General features: G+C 43.2%; 1 protein-coding gene across 13 annotated transcripts in view; it reads right to left on the reverse strand.

Moving 5' to 3' along the window:
• Nucleotides 1-17,082, reverse strand: part of ZBTB20 (zinc finger and BTB domain containing 20) — a 492,314-nt gene that overhangs the window by 82,775 nt on the left and 392,457 nt on the right. The window contains exon 8 of one of the 13 annotated variants that reach the window (XM_074852881.1): nt 640-781. The exons of the other annotated variants lie outside the window; for them this stretch is intronic. The gene's annotated coding sequence lies outside the window, so the exon portion shown is untranslated. The remainder of the gene's footprint in view (nt 1-639; nt 782-17,082) is intronic. 13 annotated transcript variants of the gene reach the window in all.

Below are 17,082 nucleotides of genomic sequence, written 5' to 3' on the forward strand. Positions count from 1 at the left end.
GTACAGACAGAAAAACAGAGCAACTTTTACTTTTCAAGAGCCTTTTCTCATTTTACAGCTCCAGTCCCTGCCCCAGCTCCTGCTCAGGGTTTTTCCAGACTGCCTCCAATAAAACTGACCTAGTTCTCCTTCGCTCACTGAGGTCCCCAGAAGCATCACTAAGAGCTCAAGATTAATCCATTTTTTCTACTACATGTTTGAAGGCAGCCACGGAGCTGTTAGGCCCAGGACACATGAAGTTATCAATGACTCAATTTACATTAAATTACCATTTAGAAATTTATCTTCTTAATCATATCTATGAGAATGTACAGTCATGTCTTAACTACACAACTGACAGACATGGAACCAACCAGCATCGAATACGTGGACTTTTCAAGGTCTGTTTAAATTCAGTCTAAACTGTGGGTTTATGGCATCGCAAAAATTTACTGAAAAAACATGAGTTAATATTTGTCCAGTTCTTTCACATGAGAAGTGCTGTTACTGTTGTCAAAAAGTCTACTGTGGGCTTAAGTAGCTGTGAGAATGCAAAACAGTTTAAAATGTGAATAGCTTTCGTAACTAATAGCAAGTAGGCAATATAACAGATGGCGACTCACATGAAAGATAAACCACATCTTAATGACAATAACTTACATTCAGAGGGGTAGCATTTCCTAGCGGTTAGAGCATGGGACTGGGATCCAGGATTCACAGGTTATCCTCCTGGCTCTGCCACTGATTCGCTGTGTGAACTTAGAAAAGTCACTCAAGAATCTCTGTGCCTCAGTTTCCTCATCTGCAAAATGGAGACAGTTCTTACAAATATCACCAGACCGCCGAGGGGAAGAGGCCCAAGCCGTTAGTTTTTATAATAAGCATTTTGAGACAAATGAAGGTATAGAAGAGCAGTGTTTGCTGGTGCCATTATTCAGCCATTGATCAAATTGCAAAGTGGTTCCTTCACTCAACGCTGAGCTAATACAGCCATCCCCAGAGTGAGAGGTGGCAGCTGCTTAACTATGCTCCATACCCTTACGGTATGGTTCAGGCCAGGAAGCGAATATTGCCCTATGCAACTGACACTTCAGAGGGAACTCAAGGAGGCCAAACACAATTACCTTCATTGAAATTTAGCCAGGACATTATGCAATCTTTAACAGCGGTCTGAATCTCTATTTTATATCTCAGACAAAAGGGAGCACCTACAGCTCTCCAGGTTTCTGTCATCATTAGTTGGCACATTACTTCATTTTGATCAGAAACAAGATTGCTTCTCACTCGCTGACTTTGCTTTGTGCAGCTCTACAGAGTTTCACAAAGGTCCTCCAAAGCAAGCACCAGAACAGTCTTACGCTCTCTGACATGAGCATAATACAAAATGAATAGGCTGCAAATAAATGTTCCCCTTTGCTTTCCACTATATATCAACTTTTTTTTTTTTTTTTTTGTATGAGTGATAGATTGAATTTTTAACTGTATGAGTAGTAGAGACTCTACTCAGAGAGGGTCCATTTTTGCCATGTTTGTCAGACAGAGATTTTCCCCCGACTCTGGTGAGAATTTAACAAAAATAGATGTTAGAGAATTGGATCAGGAGGGGAAAAACGGTTATAGAGAGGAAGATTCCTTGTAGGGTACACCCTGGTGCTTCAGCAATGCACAGGCAATGGCACAAACTAAAGCTTGAAACCAACTTGCTGGCTGGTCTCATTAGTGGGGAAGGCTGCCTCAGATCAGGTCTGTTCTGCTCTTTCCAGCTGTACAGGGTTATTGTGGCACTGATGATTTTCTGTGGCTTCTGAAGATTGTGAGGATATATTTCAACAAGTCAAAAAAAAAAAGTCAGAAACAAAATAAACGTGTGTGTGTGTGTGTATATATATATATATATATATAAAGAACAGCTGATCTCACTGAAGACGACTCTGGCATCTTCCTACACAGAGTTTTCACTGGTATTTCCTGATTCTCCAGCCAAAGAAATCATCACTAAACCCTTTTTTCTGGGAGGAGGGAACAAAAATTATTTCTCACGCTAGCTCTTTAGGCTTTATGGGATATGTAGTTGAGATTAACAGGTCAAAGAGTTTTCAGAGTCCTATTCAGAGGGCTGCCTAAAGAATATTCTACGTAACTAACTTGACTGCTCTCCAGATGGTCAAAACTGAAAAGGCCATCTGAGCAAAAACCAAGTTTTGGAAAGTGCCATGAGAAATTTTACCCAGAGGATGTGGATTCTGCTTGTGCTGGCTTCAGTGGAAACAGAATTACTCTGATTTATTAATTATTTTTTTAAAAAAATCTTAAGTTCATACAAAGAAATGTCTGGAAATTCCATGTTGTTATTTTCAAAAGTGATGAGCTCAAATCACAAAATCTGGATCTGGATGCCTAACAGTGCCAGAAGTTCAGGAGGGTTTGGACCGACAAGGCTGGCTCAGGCAAGCGTTGAGTGTTTTCCCAGGATTTTTTGAAGGCCAATACAAGGGTTTCAAAGAGGAGAGAGGCATGTGCAACATGGCAGAGTTACAAAAAAACATCGTTTGGAATTTCCTGGGTTTTGCGAGATTAAAATTCTAAGTCTAATTAGTTTAAGGAAATTAGCTCCTTACAATTTTCATTTTGTATTGAAGAAACATGAAAAATTAAAAATAGAATGAGAATGGAAAAATTAATGGGTTTCAGTAATTAGTTAATCAGAAAATGCTCCTGTCTTAGTGTTACTGCCCAATGCACATTAAAAAAGAAAAAAAAAGAAAAAAAAGTAACCATGACTTTCCTCATACTTTCCAAAATAATATAAGTTTCACCTCTGAGTTTGGAACAACGACTTGACATTTCAACTCAGCTCATTTTTTAGCGGTAAGCCACTGAAATCGGTGTTTAGGTTGAAATACCATCTCACCATAACATCAATACAGACATAGAATAAATACATGCATCCTGGCAAAAATAAACCAGAATTTGTTCTTCCTACTGACCACATCACATTTGCATGAGTTGCATGCACTAATGAAATGTTAAATGGAAGGGAAACCTCTTCTGAGAGCAGACCTTTTCACCAAGTGCTGAACTGGGGATCTCTGACATCTGAAAGCAGCAGGACAACTTATTACGCTGTAGGAAAACGCATTTCTCTTGACAGTGGTGATCCAGTCTGAGGCCTCACAAGCCACACACTGGTGCACTAAAGAGACATGTGTTAGACAAGCTGTTTTGTCCCTTGGCTATCACCCTCCCGAGCGCTGAATAGATCCGGATTGGGCTGGCTTAGAAAAAAAGTCAGATGAAAGCAGTGAAGTTAAGCCAAGTCAAAACACAACTTTGGTGCAATTCCACCGAGTCCAAGTTATGCTAACAAAACTTCAGCAGCAACAAGCCTGGCCTTCTCCGCCCAGCCCAGAGCCACACTCTCAGACATTAGCTGCAGCACTTGGCTTTCAGCTTTCCACAGCTCTTCGCTATATTTATTTAATGAGGTAGCTAAATATGTATTTTATCATTATTTGAGCTTATAATAACGTTGAAATAGAATAATCTACTCTGCAGACATGAAGTCAAAGAAGTTTGAGGAGAACGGTTTTTTCTTTAAATAAAGATGCTGAGCAACAATCCACCAAAATGGCCAAAAACTTGAAAGCAGCCTTCTACCTCGCACTTACATAGCTCTCCAACTTCAGCCTTACCACTGAGCTGTTTACTGATCGTCAAGTCAACTAAATTCACGGGCGGCTACCAGAATGAGCTGACAAATAAATACCCACAGCTAGGACTGCTCAGAGCACTGGAGCACGTGTAGAGTAACAGGGAACATCACGTACCATGCAGGAACAGCACGCAATTTTTAAACATTCGTAACACTTATTTCAAAACCAAATTTCTTCCAACAAAGTCTGTCGTTCCTTCCTCAGGATCATGAGTGTGCCTAAGCACAAAGCATTAAAGCAAAGCTGGTTTCAAGTTGCTAGAGGAAGAGAGAAAAGGAAAGAAGCCTCAAAATGTTGGTTCTGCTCAAAGAGTCTCTTAGTCCTCATTGAGATGATTGGCAAAAAACTAAATGAAAATAAACGGTCTGCTGCTGAGAGCAAAGAGGAGATATGGGTAATTTTCTAAAGGAACTGGAGGCAGATACAAATAAAGTTTCAGACTGCAGGAGTCATCTCAACTCAGCTGTAGCATCTCCACTACAGCGAGTGCGCCCTGTGTGCTCCAGAGGGACTCTGCTGTGCAAGGACACGTTCTGGGGTGTCTGGTTTCCAACACTGACTTAAGGGGATCACCCCAAATCCTGATGTTCTAGCTCTGCTTTTCATTAACCCTTTCTGAGGAAAACCTGCACTGACTTCGGCAGGAAGGTGTCTCAGTTGGAGACGTAAGAAACACCACCACCTAGCAGGGAGACCTCGACGTGGTTCAACACACCTACAGCGTGACTGAAATACAGTTGTTTCTGGATTCGTAACAAAAAGCCTCTAGTCTGTATTTGCCTCGCTTACAAGACTGCTTTTGTACACTGGCCTAAGTATACACCGGAGAGGAAATGCTAAAACTTATAGATCTTCAGCTCTGCTAGGAGGAATATCAGCACAAAACGTATATAAGTCGCGTATACAAAATCCACCCGGACTTTCCCCCGGAGCGTGGCGATGGGCCCGCACGCAGCCAAGCTGCAGAACGGTGCAAGTTGGGGGAAGGACTGGCCAGCCAAAGCATCTACCTCTGACAGAAAGTGTCAGTAACTCCTTTGTGTCCCTACAGTGCAAACAGGATTTCGGCTTTGATGATCTTACCAAATTCAGATTAAAAAACCACCGAGTTCCATAAAAATACAGCAGTAATTACAGAGGGAGCAAAGTTGTGTAAAAAGCTCATTTTCTGGTTTGCTTGCCAAAGTATATTACAATTCAGGTTGCACAAAACTGAAGCAAACAAACAAAAACCCGAACACTTTAAATTCCTCCCAAAAAACCTAAATCTCCCCCCCTTCAAACCCTCTCGTTTTGGAACGTTTTTAAGGATTTTCCCCCCCCTTTTCCTCTAAAAATCAATTCTTAACAATTGTCAAAATAAATCCTTAGTTCAAAACCAGAGATTAAAACAATGCATAGGGAAGTATCAAAACAAAACATTACCTCTCTTTTGGAAAGACAGGCCTTTTTCCTGCAACGATTCAATACATTTGATAGCAACTCACTGTTTCTGTTGACGTGACTTTGCATTTTCAGGCAAAAAGTTTTGCAGTGGTGCTTATCTAAATAATGTATTGTTAAAGACAGCACAAATAGGGAAAAAAGTCATCTCCCTTAACAAAGATGTGACTCGGCATGAGAAATACTGCTGTCATGAGGCTACTTGGCTATACACCTCCGGTAGCTGCTGTCTGGCTCCCTCCATCCTATTATTAGACACCAGCGTTCTGGTACAGGAAACTTTTATGGGTGGCGTACACAAAGCACATCTAATTTCTACCCCGTGCTTCACTCTCTATTCCTTCAGCACAACATTTCATTTTCTTACAGCCTTCACTTGCCCCGTTTGCTCACCTAAATGCAGAAAAGCCCAGCACAGGGATCGATACCTGACAGCTTTTCAAACTCGGTGTGGAGAAGGTGCCCAAATGAAATAAATAAATAAACAGAGGAAAGTTTATGGAAGTGAAAGGAACAGCGCGGAGTGGCAGGAGCAGCAGCAGGCAGCTCTGTACTCCTTAGGCTGACACAGGTGTATCCCAACTTCACCCACTCAGGCAGGAGAGACAGAGGGACATACACGAGTGTGTACAGACACACTGACAAGTGCCAGAAAGGGTGAAGGAAGAGGTAAAAGAGAGAAATAAAACCAAAAGGTGTTATTTATTTTTACAACTCGACAATGAACTTTAATTTTGGCAGAGGATTAAAACCAGCCCTGGGAAATGATTAAGTTGTTTTTTTGTTTTTTTTTTAAATTTCTATAAAGCTTCAGCACAAAAAGAGAGATTATAAAAGGGATACGCTCGCACGGGCACACATAAAATAGGGGGGGAACTGGGGAGAAGGAAATGAAAGGAAAAGAAAACAAACAGCCTCCTAACAGGCCCATACTGCTAACGGGAGTCCAAATAAAGAGTCATATGATATCTGATAGTGCAGGACACGTCGCCAGGAGCTGGAGCGGATTGCCTGCAGGAAGAAAGAGCCAGTGTGTTACTGCTCAAAGAGCTTTTCTTTCCCTTTTTTTTTAATTTTTTTTTCCCCTCTCTCTCTTTTCTCCTGTACTGTGAATGTGCTACTCTCAGGTCAGGTCTGCGGAGTCCCCGAAAGACAGCTATCGTCTTTCTCCCTACTTCTGGAAGCAGTGACAGCCACTGGAAGATGCCTTCTAGTTGAGACTGAGGGGGGCTAAATCGAGGTTTCAGCTCTGTTATGCCCTCCCTCTTCTGTCACCATCTCCACAGTTGCACATATAAAACGCTCACGAAAACATGTTAGATTTAAACAAAAAATAAAGAGGGGGGAAGAAAAAAGATTCAGGCAGAAAAAAAATGAGACTGCTTATCCTATGGAAAACTTCAAAGGCCAAGTCCCATTTCTGTGCTCTTTTGTTTACTTTTCCTGTGATTATTTTTTTGTTCTTCCTTTTTGGAGAGTGAGAGAGCAAGAGAGAAAAGTCACAGAAAACATTCAGACCACGAAAAACATCAGGAGTTGGGAAAACTCTCTGGAGGAACGAGGAAAGCGAGGATTTTAAATAAAAGAAAGGCATTTGTAATTTGCCAAAAGTTCCTCTATTTGTTATGTTTGCCAACAGAACGACCAGCTCTTTCTGGTGGTCCATCCCTCTCCGTCAAGCATTTCACGTTAAACTGGGGAGCCCGCAAAGTACTTTCGACTCGACGCCAGTATTGCTGTCACCCCTGGAAATGAAGAGCCCCTGGGTGACCTGCAGCGAAGGTACCTGGACTCAGGGCAGGGGACTTGAGGCCATGATGACCCCCCCCCAGCTTCTGCTGGGGAAGCTGTGCCCACCACAGCTTTGAAGAAGGAAGAGCCCCGGCTAACGGAGCTGGAGGGGTGCAAGCTCCTAGTCTAGATACTGGTACGAAAACAAAACTATATGGTTTCACTTGTCGTGGACGTTTCCCCTTCACTTTTGCAAGGGACAGGCTGTATCCTGCAGGACTTTTCTGCCACTGTAGGGTAGTGGCATTCCTCAAGCGGCGCGGGCAGAGCCCAAGGATGGATTTTCCCCCCTTCATCGTATGAGGAGATGTAAATGGAGTAATTCTCCGTGTACACTTACACAATGCGTAGATGTTGCTTAAAAACAGTGCCACAGATACATATGTGATACCTATGTAGCTGTAACAGACGACCTCTTCTGAGGGAAGCTTGCAGCATGAATATAAAAATCAAGGTATTGTAGTAATAATGCCCTGCATCCAGAAACAATCGTTGTAACTCTATAATAATTTGATCTAGTTCTGTATATTGTGCGCTTCTGATTTTTAGGGGGGATATAATACACAGCTTCCTCTCCTGTTTTCTGTACCACTGCTATATGATGCAGTTTTTAGACTGGTAATTTGTCAAAGCCAGGAAAATACAAATCAATAAAGGAAGGAAGGCAAAATTTGGCTAAGAAAGCACTTCCTTAAGCTACTGAATTTGCAATAGTATATATTCTCAAACATCCTAAGCATTGTACAGGAGACACTGTAGAGAAGATATCCTGTACATTACGCACTATATGCAATAAAATTCCAATCTAAACATCTCTTTAAATGTGATGCATTATTCCCTTCTATGTTACGTTTGCTTTTTCCACGTACAAATAGACAAAGAGTGTATCTATAAGAAATACATCCAGAAGAACAAAAAATCTACAGTGCAAGGAGGTCTACCCTGAAATCCTCAATTTGGGGCTCGATTAAAGAACTAAACTCAGAGGGTGAAATGGAGCCATTTGAGAGAGGGTCCCACCGAACAGGAGGAACAAGCAAACAAACAAACAAACAAAAAAATCCCTGAGCTCCGACTAATCATTTGAGCTGCCAATGAGAGGTGACTTTTAGACAGATGGTCAGGGAAAAGCTGGGTCCGTGGACACAGACGTTAGTGCCCCATCTGTATTTTAGGATCCTAGCTTCAACAAGCCATTACCAACTTTTTTTCTAAGTGACAGAAAGTGAAAGATTTCTGTTCCCACTCATTTATTTCTTTTCTACCGAAACCACCCCATTTCCCTCTTTCCCCCCCCCCAAGTAAGAATTTGTTGTTTGATTTTTTAAGTAAACAGAAACTGTTTGCAGTATAACTTTCATGCCAAAAAAAAAAAAAAAAAAAAAAAAAGCTAGGTAAGTTGGCAAAACAGCAATTGGATTTAAAGAGAGAGTTTAAAAAACGGGAGAAAAGAACAACATATCAAACTCACTTGGTCTCGTCCCCCTTCCATTCCTGTTCTTATTAATTCCAAATTATAATTTGGAGGTAAGGGAACTGCATTTCCTTTCAATCTATTTTGTTGCTGCCACACATTCTGTGCTTTGCTTCTCTCTCTTTCTTTTTAGGAGGGGGGGGGGGGGGGGAAAATCCCTAATAAAAATAGAAAAACATATCTCAGGCGTTAAGCTCGCTCTCCCCCTTCCTTTGTAAAGAACTCTTTGTTCTCTAGTGAAAATGCTGAAAAAAATCCCCGGGCTCCCTGAAACAAGTGCAAAACACTTAGAGGCTTTTGGGCTGGCGAGGAGCCAGAAACCCTCCCGCTGTCTGGTTAGGAAGAGAGGAAAGAGAGAGAGAGGAGAGAGAGGGAAAAAATTGGAGCTTCCTTTAATAGACATAGGAAGCAGGTCTTTTTTTTTTTTTTTTTTTTTTCTTTTTTTTTTCCTTTTTTTCAAAACTGGCGGTCAAGCGTTAAGTAACTCCCTGTCTAAATCCACCTGCTGGAAATGAACTTGGGTAACCCCCCCAGGGGTGCACAAAGAGGAGACACAGTAACACACTCTTCTCCCAGCCGCCCCCTCCCCGCTGCCCTGCTTCCATTCTCCCTGCTCCCAGCACACAAATGCCCACGGCTCGCGCTCCCCCTGCCACCACCAACCAACATACCAAAATAAACGCTCGCTCCGTCTCCTTAAAGAGCAGAGGGGAGGGGGGGGGGAAAGAAAAAAAAAAAAAATAGAAAAAAAGGGAAAAAAAAAAATAGAAAAGCTTTTTTCCATCTCGGTTGCGACAGTGATAAGGGGTAGGGAACATCTCATACCTGGTGTGAATGCTAATCAGCCAGGAGTTCTCCTTTTTTCCCAAGACAGGGAACTGTTTCCTTCCAAATTTATTAGAACCTCCTCCACTGCCTCTTTGAAAAACCTTCTTTGTCACCCTCTTCCCAAGTCCTGATACTTCTTTAAAAAAAAAAAAAAAAATGGCTTCGGAGCTCCTTCTATTCTTGATATTGATTCTCTCTCTCTCTCTCTCTCTCTTTCTCCCTCTCTCTTTCTCTCTCCCCCCCCACCCCCCCACCCCTCCTCCTTTCTCCTGTCTCTGTCTCTTCTGAGTGGTCTATTGATAAGTCCCTAGAGGCACTGGGTCAGCCTGCCCGTAGGAAACCAGACACAATGCACAAATCTCCGAGTGCCATTCTGCCATCAGCAAGCAGACCACGTTTAGGAGAGAGGAAAAAAAAAAAAAACACACACACACACACACAGTAGAGCAAAAGACAGAGAGAGAGAGAGAGGGAGAGTGTGAGAAAAAGACTGATTGGAACAGGAGGGAGGGAGGGAGGGAGCGAGAGAGCGAGGGAGAGAGAGCGACACTGCCAGTCAGGTTAATCATCCCTACTTTAATTAGCTGTTCGGCTTAGACATAAAACAATTGAATTTGAATGATCTGTCAGTGGGCTCGGCTGAACCAAAGGGGAAATGCGAATATTACAAAAAAGACTGTTGGTGTATTCAGATAAGCTCGCCGGGAAAATCCTCAAAGGATAACTATTAAAACTTACCACCAAACAAAAAGTACCGATTCAAATGGCATTATACAGAGGCCCTCTCCAAAAAGCTGGGAGATCCCTTCCCTCTCTTTTTTACACAGCACCGCAGCTCTTGCCGAAATAAGCACTCGCGCCTCCCTGCAGCCTTCAAAGACCACCTGTCCTGTGGGGTGGGGAAGGGACTGCAGGTTTGCCTGCCACTTCGGTGCCGTTAAAGCGAGACCGTGCTGCCCTTCAGTTGAATTTTCCTGATGGATCACTGGAATGTTATGATTCGGGAACTACACAAGCTCCGAGAGCACATCCTTGCCACGCACGTCTGCGCAGACACAGACAAACCGAGTACCTGCCGGATACAGACGGAGATGCTGTAAGAAGGCAATGCTGGGTATCGGACTAGACAAGTCCCAGGCGTTGGGGAAGGGGAGAAGTTACACCCCAAAACAGGTGGACTCCTTCTACCTTGGGTTGCGAAACGAAGTGCAGGTCAAATGGATGAATGCTGCCGATAACCAGCACAGCAGCAGCGCTGCGGGGCGGGCAAGGCAGAGATTTACGACACTTCAGCAAAGTCTGCTTATAAAAAGGTGTGGGGCAGCCGGCCTCTCCCCCTGAGAGGGAAGGCAGCAGGTAACACGCTGCTGTGAGAGGGAGCTGCCAGCGTGTTCAGCGCCCGGACATCACCCCCTCTGCTCTGCCAGAACTTTCCCTTGTCAGACGCTGGCGATCCGCTTTGGGTTTCAGGGCATGAGGGCTCTGATGTCCCCTCCCGACCTAATGGCAGTAAGAGGAGTGTGTGTGAATTTATTCTGTGAGGCAGGTATATTCTCTGCGTTTTAAACACATTCTATTTCATACAGGGCTGCAGCTACAGCAGTAAATCCGTAATTCCTGATCAGCTCTGTGAACATCTGTTGTATATAAACTTTTAAATGGGCACAGCTAACCTGCGAGCGTCGCTCAAAAGCATGGGAAGAAAGTAGAGAAGGAATTCACAACACGGCTGACTGCTGGCCTTCGAGAGGGAGCGCTGGGATTCCCCCCTCACTTTGCATTTTGGGTACAGATGCTTAAGGAAAGAAGAAACAAAAGACAGACAGAAGCTCTAGCAACTTCTCTATATTAATTTCATCATCTTTCCTGCACACGCCTCCAGGCAAAGGTAGCACCAGATTTTATGTTTCACCATTAATGGAGAGGTGATGGGAGGTACCAATACTCTTCAGTACTTCCATCACCCTCTGCTGCAGGGAAAGGTGGGTTCCTGCCCTTTTTCCACCTTTTAAAACGCCACGTGCTGGGTGGCTGCGTGGCATCTGCCTACCAGCCCGTTGGGGCCCGTTGACTCAGCACAGATTGCAGGAAAAACGAACCAGGGTCAATAGGAGAGGGATGAACTGCAGAAGCAAATGGGACATTGGACTTAATGAGGTCTGTTAAATGCTATTTATGAGTCGTCTCCCCAGCCTCCCCAAAATACAAATTGCTCCCATTTGAAATATTATGGGATTCTGTGAGGTAAGACGCTACCAAAGAACAGAAAAAGAAATTTCAGAGAAATACAGAGCCTCAACTCCTTTCCAGATGAGGAGATTTTGTAGAGCACAGTGACACAGACAAGTAGTTTTCTCTTCCCTGGGTCAGTACCAAACTAATAATCCAGCAGGGTGCAAAACAGCTCTGGGGTATGTTTCTAATGAAATATGCTGAGGACCTGACCACTTGATGCAGGGATTCACTGGAAGAAATAGTGTGCAGTCATGTAATTACAGGCTACGCTAATGGTACAAGGGGCCCTCAGTAAAGTTGCACAGACAACGTCAACTGTGGCACTTCCTAACTTTTAAGTGCTTGACTTAATAACATTAACATTACAGTAATGCATTTTCAATATAATTTCTCAGGGTTTTCTTTTAAAGCCAACTTAAAAATCAAATGCCGTTCCATGTTGCTGCTGATGCTGAGGCAGGTTAGCACCTGCGGAGCTGTAATACAGAACTTCACCACTTCAGCCGGCAGCGTCATCGGCAGCACGAGTAGAACAGTGCTTATGAGGTGATCAACCACTGGAAGAGTGTGAGGATACTTCATTCGGGGGTTTGACGGTGTCTTCCTGACAACAGAAATGCTGAGAGTCAGGAGCCCTAGGCTGACTTCCAAGGAGCACAGCAAAGTGCACTGCCAGGGAAGGAGACCCTTTGGTCCCCAGACCTGCATCTCTTTTGTTGCTGCTGGTTTTCCTTCCATCCCCTCCACTCAGTTGGCTCCATGGACTGCGGTTCCTCCTGTTTTCTAGCGTGCTCACTCTCACGCTATTTCTCCCTCCCTACACTCCTCCTCGTCACATCCCATGTGAACTACTCCTGTTCCTCATCCCTTGCCCTACAATGAGCATCCCCTCAAACGCCTCTTCACCTCTGCTCTACCCCAGGCACAGATGAACCCTGAGCACAGAGGAAAGCAAGCTGCTTGGCATGGTAAATCAGGCCACGTGGCGTTCCAGGCTGCCTTAACTAGACCACTTCTTGCAAGACTGTTTAAAACTAACTCGGGTATCATAATTTGCAATCCACAGTGTAGACATATCAAAATGTCCTTGTTCTCATTTCCAGTGCTTGCTGCCATAGCAACCCCTGGTCAAAAGGAAATTTCCATTGATATCAGAAGGAGCAGCATTTCACCCAGGTGAGTTTTTACTATGTGGCACATATTTTATTAGCATGTGTTCCCGATATGGTGATCCCCAAATCTCCTATAGTGTTTAATGTAGAAAGTGCTAGTGTTAAGTCCTGCTCTCAGTAGGTCCCCTTCTACTAGAAGCTACACAAGTCAAAGACCTCCTGATTTCTACATGAATATCAACCAGCAGCAGACCTGAAGCCTAAATGCAAAAGGCCAAGAGCAGCTCCAAAAACCATACATCATCTTCCCCTCTTGACATTTTATCACAGATTTTCATTTAGGCACATGATGATGAGCTCTCTCTTTGCATTGCATCCTCTTGCTTGCTCTTCCTTCATACAAATCATTGTGTTTATCAGGGGGGTTTAGCCAAAGAAGCGAGAATTGAAAGCTCAGCCTGATCAGCTGAATAAAGTTTGCTGTTTGTAATGGAAAAGGCAATCTGTGCTGCAGCAAGCTTTCGAGCTCATGTGTATGACACCCGCTCCATACGAAGAAAGTGCAGCTACAGAATTGGAACAGATCTTTATGAGAACTGACTTTATGAGTCCTGTCGCTGGCAAACGGCAGGGCTTATGAAAGGAAAAGCCACCTCACTTTCTGACTTTTACATGCATCACACCAGCCAACAGCAGGACACAAAACAGCAGCAGACTGGGAAGGACCTGGGAATGGCAGAGTACTTGCTCCTTTAATGTATATCAAGTATTCTGCAGCGCAACTTGTAACACTCAGTACGGCTGACATGAGCTGACATTAATGGAAAATCAACAGATCTGGGTGGCACAGAGAGGAATTTGGTTCCTTTGCAACGAAGGAGCTCTGTCTACCTGAAAAAATGGCGTTTAACTATGTGATCTCAGGATAAGTTGTATAAATATATTCCTCTAGATTTATTGGCTTGTCTTCATAAACAGCTGTGAGTCTGTGCTTTTTGTTCAGAGATGTAAACCAGCACAGCGTGTTGGAGAAGGTTATCATTCAGTACATAAGAAATCAGAGGAAAAGACTGGAAAGTCCACCTATTACAGAAATCTACTCCTTGCTTATCTTTTGAGTATGCAGTCATTCCTAACTTCTACCACTATGCTTGGTAGATACCTTTGTATGCTAGGTGAGAAAGGTACCGTGCCTTGCATCTAACCTACTCCATTTCTGTCATATATGCAATTTGATTTTCTGGGGCACAACAAACAGACTATTATTTCCTATTGCACTGATTACCAGAACCAGCCCCTCCCGTATAACACTATACCAAATGTCCAAGACTGGTTCCTAAAGCACCTTTTACTGACACTGTGCAACACAATTCCTTTCAGACATTTGCTGATAATAGGGAAATGAAAATGGAAACACCAGAGGAGCTCCATATTTTGTCTCTCTTAGACAAGCCAAATATAACGGCCTATTTTGTGGAAGAGCTTCTCTTTTTAAAAAAAAATTAAAATATTGCAAATTGGGCTACGAGAGACATTTTTGTTCTTTTTTTTGCACATTGCCACCAGCAATAAGATGCTGAAAAGTGAGCTGTGCCCTCACGGGCACCAGTGCAATCCCCTTGCCTTCACTGGAAAAGCAACAGTGCAACCTAGGGGAACTCTATAAAACATCTGGTTTAGAAGACACAAGAAGATCAAGACTCCTGTCTTTCTTCCTCTTCAGCCGCACTGGGTCGTTTTTCACAACAAATTTTCACAACAAATTAAGGAAATCTGATCCCTGGTTAAAAAGCAGATAAACAAGGAGGTGACTTTTGCAGGTGACATGTTTTCTGTGCGTTTATATGGATGCTTATTGTGAAGGCCTCAGAAGACTTTTAAACACTGAAATCATTAACTCTCTACCTTGCTCTCTACCCTCTGTCATGACCCATACTGTTGTTATCAGATTGCATCTCTGCTCCAAAATTAAAGTTACTTAAACAGCATCGTGTGTTATATTCAGACTATTCTACTCTGCTCTGTTGTATTTTATTCTATGATTTTTGAAAGAAGCGTAAGTATCTCAGGGTGTCAGGAGGCTTAATTTTCTCTCATACTTTCATGGGAAGACAATTATAATTTTGATTTGAAGAACTTTAAAGCCGATGTCTGCCCTGCTTCTGTTCTAAAGGATGACGTGAAACATGCTATATACCCCTCTTGCTAACTTTGGTCCGGTCAGACACTCACAAATCTTATTTCCCGCATTTGGAGGTGACAGGTATTGTGCCTCTGCCTCCAGCCTTTCTTATCTAAAGATGTCTTGTTTCTGTAGGCTTTTCCATAGGCTCAGCGCTGAGTAAAAATTGTAATTATTTCATATTCCTTATTCAGGACAAAACCTTTGTACAAACAACAGTATTGCTAGCAGTCTGAGGAGTTGTACAGCCTCAGCGTGCCAAAACCGTGAGATTCCCACCAAAACCACCCCCTGAGGGCTTCTGGCTTCTCTACCCAACCATTAGTTTTGTCTCAGGGACAGCTGCAAGGGTTCCGACTCTGCACACACCACCTTCTCTCTTGGATATAAATAGAGTGGGAAGCCAAAGGGCCAGAGGAGGGTGTAGAGTTCTGTCTCTTTTCTGCAGCAGATATGATTGTCCATCATGTCCTTGGGCTGGGTGAAGCCGTGAGGAAAGAAGACACAGATAGGGTTGATCTCCACCTCTACTCTTTCCACAGACACAGCTGCAGCTTGCAAAGTGACTGGAACAAGACCGGCTCAGGAAATGAAGAGTAGCGAGCGCATCACTCATTTTTCCTGCCTGTTTGCTCCTAATTATCTCGCAATACATTTCACGGGTAGTTTTATCATACAGAAAGATAGAAGATCCTTCTGGTTTCAGCACATGACTATTTTTAAAATGGCTTGCTATTCATTCTTGGGCAAGTCTCAGTCTTGTCCTCCCTCCCTCAAGTTCACTGCCTCTCATTCTGGGTTTGTTGGGTTTTTTTGGGGGGGGTAGGGTGTCAATTCTCTGACAATGTATTTTGATAAAAGGAAAAGAAGGGGCAGCAGAGGTGGCTTTCACTTTCTTTTGATGAGATTGTGGCCACGCTGAAAGAAGTGTCAACAATCTCAATAATTTCATTTTGGCCAATACAACACCTCTCACAAGCTTGAGCTATGCAACTTCTGCGTAGCCCCTAGTACAAATCAACAGAGCCTCTTTTATACTTGTCTTCCAATATTTCTCTCCAACCTTAGAGAAACAGAAAATTGCTACAGGGCAATGAACTCTCATTTTGCCATTGACATTTCTGCAATCCATCTCCCTGAGTTGGGAGACCCTTTCACAGATCCGGAACCTCACCAGCATAAGGAAGAATTAGTATAATTAAGAATTAGACACAGGGTCTCTAAAATGGGAATCATAACAATGACTAACGTCACAGGAGTGTTTTCAGAATTAATTCATCTAAGTAAAGCACTTAAAGGAAAAAAATGTAGGAGCTGCCATATCAGATTAGACCACTGCTCCAGCTAGTTGAACATCCTGTGTGCAACAGAGAGCAGCGATAAATGCAGGGTAGCAGAACTGGGGTCCCCCCTCTGTCCAGGAACAGGGTTCAGTCTAAGCACAGTCAATGCCAGTCCTCAGTTACTGTATTATTTTATGACTTAGGGGACATATTTAAGCCCCTACAACCCACTGTCACTAAACAAAGTGGTCTTGCAATTAAAGGAAAGAACCAGGCACAGCAAGAGTCTGGTACAGTGGGCTGTATAGCCACACATTCATTCCTGTGCAGGACAGCTTCTGATCAAGAGTTTCTGCTTATCAACGAGAGAACCTAAAATTATTCTAAAAATCTCAAGTTATTGAAAAAATGTGCAGTAGGATATAAGTACTTATAAAATGGGTACATAGAAAGGCATAGCTGCACACACAAACAAGCCAGTTAAGAAGGCAAACGATCCTCGCTGGCTCTGCTTTGAGCTGGGGTGAGGGTTGGACCCAGATGACTTAAGGAGGTCCTTTCTGATTTTTATTATTCCAGGATTCTATGATTCCACAATTTTCCACTGCAGAGTTCTGTCACTGAACATGAAACAACTTGTGGTAAACATAATTTTTAATGAAAATATTATTAGGGAAGTTTCTTGGGTCCAGGACAGAAACGCCAGTTCAAAGCCAGAGAAAGAGGCTGACTCTAGAGCCTGATGGTTAAGGGTGGGATGAAGGAGACCTGGAAGGGAAGAGACTCCCACATTCACTCACCCACTGGAGGAGTCCTGGCCCTTCAGCCATTAGCTCTACTGAGGTGGGGCTTTTGAAAGCTTGTTTCTTTATGAAAAAGTTTCATAAAGTTTCATTCTCAGTCTCCAAAATTTCACATGCTTTCACCACGGGGCGCTGCTGTTTCCTGTCCAGATCACCTATAGGACTATTCATTCTGCAAGCACCTGCAGACCTTACATGAGTGCTAACATCAGTTTTGACAAAGGTAATGACGATCTTTC

The sequence above is a fragment of the Strix uralensis genome, chromosome 2 (genome assembly GCF_047716275.1).
Source record: "Strix uralensis isolate ZFMK-TIS-50842 chromosome 2, bStrUra1, whole genome shotgun sequence".
NCBI classification, from domain to species: domain Eukaryota; kingdom Metazoa; phylum Chordata; class Aves; order Strigiformes; family Strigidae; genus Strix; species Strix uralensis.